Raw genomic sequence first — 6,433 nt, forward strand, 5'->3', positions numbered from 1 at the left:
TGGGCCAAGTAGTGGGAGTGGGTGGGTGGGGGAACAGAGGTGGGGGGAGGGATATGGGAAACTTTCGGGATAGCATTTGAAATGTAAATAAAGAGAATAATAATTAAAAAAAAAAAAGTGATTCTGAGTCAACCAACATGGACATGGGATCCACAATCAGATCTACAGCAGGGCAAATGTTCTCAACAATAGAAAAGTGAGTGCTAAACACTTTATAGAACACCCAGTCCTAGAACTTACCCTTATCCCTAAGATTAACGTGTCATATAATCATAAAAATTATATTTGACATTTCTCACATAGTTTTCAAATGAAATATTTTATTAAAAATAGTGTTATCTCCAACATTTGCCTGGGAGTTATTTTCTTTCTATCCTTATATAAAACTACTTCTTGATAGCTTAGATATAACGTAATCTTTGGAAATCGGTTCCTGTATTTGGAGAAAAATTTAAGGGGATTTTCTATTTTCATTTCTGTTAAGGATGCAATCCTTGAGCTCCATACCATCAAGCAAATATTCTGACCCCAAATAAAGTGTTTGCAGTCAACAAACTGGTTCATCAAAATTACTATGCAGTATTTACAACTGAAACACACACTCAGGTCTATCTTTAATACCTTAATATTGTGTGTCTTAGTAGGAAGGAATGATAGAAACAGAGGTCTAGCTATGTAGCTTTGCTGGCTTCTTCTCGCATGGAAACTGCCTGATCAACATGTGGATATTATTTTAGAAATATTAACATCAAATTATAAATCAAAGTTATGAAGTGATTATCTTTGAAATATTAAAATAAACCCATTGAATACAATCAAAGAATCTTCAGTTTAAATAAATACTTCAATATTTTTCTCCATCATCTATTGGTTTTAGTCACAAGTCTGTTCTTTTAATAATTCTAATATTTTAATAATATGCACCTTTTCCTTTTATTTCTTAGAATTCTATAAAATAAAAATAGTATCTCAAATGAATAAAACTTTAGGTTGATGAAACATGCACTTATTAAGAATGCTGTTGACAAACCTGAAATTCGTGAGAGGAAAAAAAGGGTTTTACAATTTTGAGCCAAACTTGAAGCCAGTTTTAATTAAATATTGGCTATGGTAATGAATTCAGGGTAATGAACTCATTTTCTGGCTTCCCAGAAAATGTGTATGAGTCATGTTTAGCAGAGGAATAAAAAGGTATGCACAGAAGGCCACCGGATTTCCCATCAGGTCCAAGCAGGGTTACACACTTTCAAGGTGTGTTGTTCCTGTTCATGTTTTGATTTTATACTGTATCCTAGTTATTTTGGTCTTTCATTTGATATTATCAGAGAATGGTGGCACAGATTTATATTTCTCCAAATGTATTTACACTTACATAGAAGATATACATATTCTCTGTAAGTGTAGTACTGTGATAAATTGCATTGTTGTTCATAGTTCTTTTGTGTCCTTTCTGTGTTTAGAGAGAATACTATGCCATATAGTACAGTCTAGATAGCTTACCTCTACATCCAATATGATAGCAGATGTCTGACTTTTGCAGTCATGTACTAACTACATCCTCACTGAAGCTGACCTTGACAACAGAGTATGAACATACAGTGTATGAATATCCTCATTGATTTTTTGCTATTCCTCCTCTCTCTTTAATAATTACATGGTCTGTCTTTAGTCATACTTTCAGTATGCATCCTAGAAGAAAACATTCTGAACACATGTTTGTTTGGCAAAAATGATCACAAAGCAAACAAACCAACTTTTTAAATATTACAATTAGGACTGACTGTGTTTATCTCTCCAGAATTACTCAGTGAAAATTTAATACTATAAGTACATTTAAGGAAAATAATATTTTGTGTAATATGTCTAAGGTATATTTAATATGCTGAAATAGAGTTGCATACAAAACATGTGAACTTTCTGTCCATCTTTTGTGAACTTGCAGTAAAGATCAGTAGCAAATAAGAAAAACATTAAACTTGAACAGAACTTTTTACAATATTTCAGGCACCGTTGATGTCAAACATGTATTTGTTGAAGCCAAAAAATTAGCTCCCTAGTTATTATATGATGATGATCAAGAAGCTATTGTGAAAGGATATGGAGTTTATGGCAGAAACTGGATGACACAAAAATTAAGAATAAGAAGATGTACACAGATGTTGGCATGGATTCATAAGCAGATCACATAGGAATCCACAAAGCTGTACTGGGGTCTACGATAGAACAGAAACAAATTGACAGGGATTGAGTATGACAAGCTCAGAAGTCCTGACAGAAACTTTGAAAGAGTAATAGAACCAGGTTTTATGTAATATACTGGTTTCAAGTATAAATGATCTATTGTAGGAAAACTTGACAGAAATCAACTGACAAGCTCAGCATGGACTTAACAGATCATCAAAGATTACTCCTTTCCCCATGCCACTTATGCCACTGATAGCTATGCCTGAAAATTTAAGTTGCTTGTCAATTTTTCCCCCATTACTTAGGTTGTCCTAACAATATTAACTTGATGGCCTTGTCTGTGTCATAGTACACCTTCACCAATATCCGTTTGTCTTCTTTATTACTTAATCCCCTACCAGTAAAGAACTTGAGTGCCACATTGCATGACATATTCATTTAACAAATATGTCACATCTGAGTAGAAAATATATTGTTTTATTAGAATATTTTGATATCATCTTTCAGTAAGAATTATGTTTTTATTCACAAATAACTTCTCATATTAGTTGAGGAAGAATCACCATCTAAGTTTGCCTTGTGATTAAAATAGTACTAGGTATCTACTGTGTTCCTGCATACTAACATTATCAACTTAAAATATATTGTCCCTACAATTTTCTTGAAAATGAAAAATAATTGTGTGAGATGGTATATCGTGAAATATTTAAAAATGCAATCCATGCTACACCAGCAGGACTCCGGGCTGGCTGACCAGGCACTGCTGAGCGTGAATAGCCTGTTCTCATCTAGTGGAGACTCTCTGAGTCAGAGCTCCAAAATTTCTCCACCCAGCTCAGTAAGTTCCCACTGGCGGGTCACTACTGCACCAGATCCATGCTTCCAAATTCCCACGGCCTTTTGGGGTGCACATCTTGCAAATCCATGCTTTGCCACTGGACTTTTCTCTCTGGAACTAAGTTGAGCCACTGCGTGGAGGAAAACACCACACAAACCTAGTTCAGGATCAATGGTAACTCAATTGCTGGGTGCAACAACTAACATCCTAATTTATAAGCCATTCTAAATTAAATCCTCAGGTGGCAGATCCAAACAGATCCACCACCTGAAACTGGGTCTCCACTATCTACATTTTCACCTCCATCCTCCCATCCTTCAGCCCTCTCTCCTCTCCTCTTCCACTCTGTCTGACCTAGAAGTCCAGCCCAGTGATTTGTTTTTTTTATTCATTAGAAGGGTCACATGAAGTCCTGAGTATGTGATTCACTATGTCCCAGGTTGCCACTCTTAGGGAAGCTGAATTAGCATCAAAAAGCAAACAGCACCAGGGCATTCCACAAGAAAATTGTATTATAGATATAGGTCAAATTAACATGACATTTGTTCTGTTAATTTTCGTAAAAGTGCAGATCTGTTGTTATTCCTGTGATGTTGCAATCCTCTTCAGTCCTTCTCCTACCTCTTCTGTTAGGGTCCCTAGGAATAGTTTTATTGTTAGTTGTAAGTAAAAAAAAAATTAGACTATGCCAGTTTCCTATCTTTTACAAAATATTATTCAATAATATTGAATATCTCACAGATTCACTACATTGTAACTTTATTTTGTATGTTAATGATGGAAGACATCTTATATGGAGATTGATTTATGCATATACTTTTGCTATAAAAATATGGATTTATTAACAGATGTAGTACTTTGTCCAAATATTCAAAAATACATTTTCTAAAAATTTTTAGTAATTAGGTGTGGAATTGGAGACAAGTTCCATCTAGTCTTGGCCCTAATGAGTATGCATGATTCACAATATGGTGTAGTCCTCTGGCCAGATCCCTCCTGCTGGCAAAAATGCAGTTCAGCCTGTACATATTCCCACATCAGTTTCCAAGAGCTGGCAGAAATCTGTAGTCCTTGGCAGCTGGTGCTTTAAGAATTTGCCTCTGTCTCTTTTCAGTTTAATTTGCAGTGTTATAAATCATTAGATATCTTTTACTCATATGCCTTTATTTACCTTTATCAGTTTAACTGGAATGTCTTTTACATGCAGTGATTATTTTTGAGATACATATACTTTTCCAGAAGTTTATAATAAAAGATTATACTCTCAGCGTGTAAGCACATTGGTAGATTGTATCTCACTCAAGGATATATTTCAATAAGAAATTTTACTCTTTGGAATAACGATAACACTCTTGTTTTATCTTTCAAGACATTGTCTCTCTCTCTCTCTCTCTCTCTCTCTCTCTCTCTCTCTCTCTCTCTCTCTCTCTNTTTCTTCCTTCCTTCCTTTCTTTCTTTCTTTCTTTCTTTCTTTCTTTCTTTCTTTCTTTCTTTCTTTCTTTCTTTCTTTCTTTCTTTCTTTCTTAGGCAGGGGCTTCTTTCTGTGCAGCCCTGGAACTCACACTCTGTAGACCAGGTTGGCCTCGAACTCAGAGATTCACCTGCCTCTGCCTCCTGAATGCTGGGATTAATGGAACGAGCTACCACTATCTAGTAACTGTCTTTTTTCTTATAGAGCTGATTTTTATAAGAAATCAGGAAGGTAGCCATGAACTTCATCTTACGTGTGAGGAAATGGAGGCCAAGAGACATGACCAAGCCACATGAGTCCTTTTGCTTAACTGACATGGCAATAAAAGTCTCCAATTCTGAGACCATTCCTTTGGTGTGTCTGAGATATGGGGAAGCCAGAGTATTCATTTGAGACATTGAATCTGGCTCTCTGGGTTACCTGCAATTTTGTGTTTCTATGCTTTGGTGCTTGATCAGCAAATGCCAAGGATGTTTGTTGACTCCTGTCCAGGTGCTATTGCTGAATAAAAGCATTCTTACTATGAATCAGTAATCTCCAGTCAGCCATCGGCAGAGGGTACAGTTAGCACAATTGTGTGTATCTTATCTCTGCTCCATGAAAACTGGAACTCCAGCTGGGAACACTTGAGTACTGGTAGTTAGCCTGATGGCTGGGGTCTCGCAACATCCCAAGGTTCTTTCATGTCTACGTCTGTAGGTTTGTGTCACACGACTGGCTAAACCTCAGTGGGAGACATGAGATGGAACACCTTGTCCTGGCCTGGACCCTTGATACTTGGCTCTATCCAGAGCACAGTAGATGTGTCCAAAACCAGCATCCTGAGGGAAACAGACAGAAGCTGTGAACTTTGGGTCAACCACTCTTGGAAGTACATCATGTCACTTCCAGGAGAAGTCAGAATTCACCCCAGATTCAAGAGGGGGAAACTAAACAGGTATATTTTGCTGTGAGCAGAGTGAAACTCACAGTCACAAGGGAGGGCTTGTGGCTGTCTTTGAAAAATAAAACCTGTCCCCAGTTCCTGAGGTAAAGCTTTCTATATATTTGTGGTCACTCTCAACTTGCTTTCATAGCCTCTGTGAATAGATACACTTACAAGAGTATCTTTAATATAATATTACATATAATAATGTATACTAGCATCAATCTTTATTTCTATGGCTTTAATAACACTAAAGTCCACACATGTGAAAATTTTTTTTTTAAATCAATCTGGGCCCCTATATATTAGTTAATTTAAATATATAACTTTATTATATAAAGTATTACTTTCTATAATATAAAGAAAAAATACCTTTTTTCCTTCATATAGATTTAAAAAAATTGTGACTTTTAAAATGAGTACTTACTTAAAGAATGAACTATAATTTCACTAGTATTTAAAAATGAAAAAAAAAAATGCTGGGCAGTGGTGGCTCAGGCCTTTAATCCCAGCACTCAGGAGCCCGAGGCAGGCGGGTCTCTGAGTTTGAGGTCAGCCTGGTATATAAAGCAGATATACAGGGATACACAGAGAAACCCTGTCTCAACAAACAAAGAAAATTATCTATCTATCTATCTATCTATCTATCTATCTATCTATCTATCTATCTATCTATCATCTATCTATCTATCTAATGTGTACTTGTGTGTGGTTATGCATATGTTATGTCAGAGAACAACATGTAGGACTTGGAGATTAAACTGAGGTCATCAGACTTTATGGCAAACACTTTGCCCCGGAACCAACTCTCTCTCTCTCTCTCTCTCTCTCTCTCTCTCTCTCTCTCTCTCTCTCTCTGTGTGTGTGTGTGTGTGTGTGTGTGTGTGTATTCTTCTCATAGCGATGTGTATAATAATTTGTTATTTGAGAAAGGAAAAGGATAATAAGTAAGGAAATAAATAAAGCTATTTATCTTTAAGATTCTGGGCAGTCCAAAGCCTTTTTAAATCAACAT

Source organism: Mus pahari, chromosome 7 (genome assembly GCF_900095145.1).
Source record: "Mus pahari chromosome 7, PAHARI_EIJ_v1.1, whole genome shotgun sequence".
NCBI classification, from domain to species: domain Eukaryota; kingdom Metazoa; phylum Chordata; class Mammalia; order Rodentia; family Muridae; genus Mus; species Mus pahari.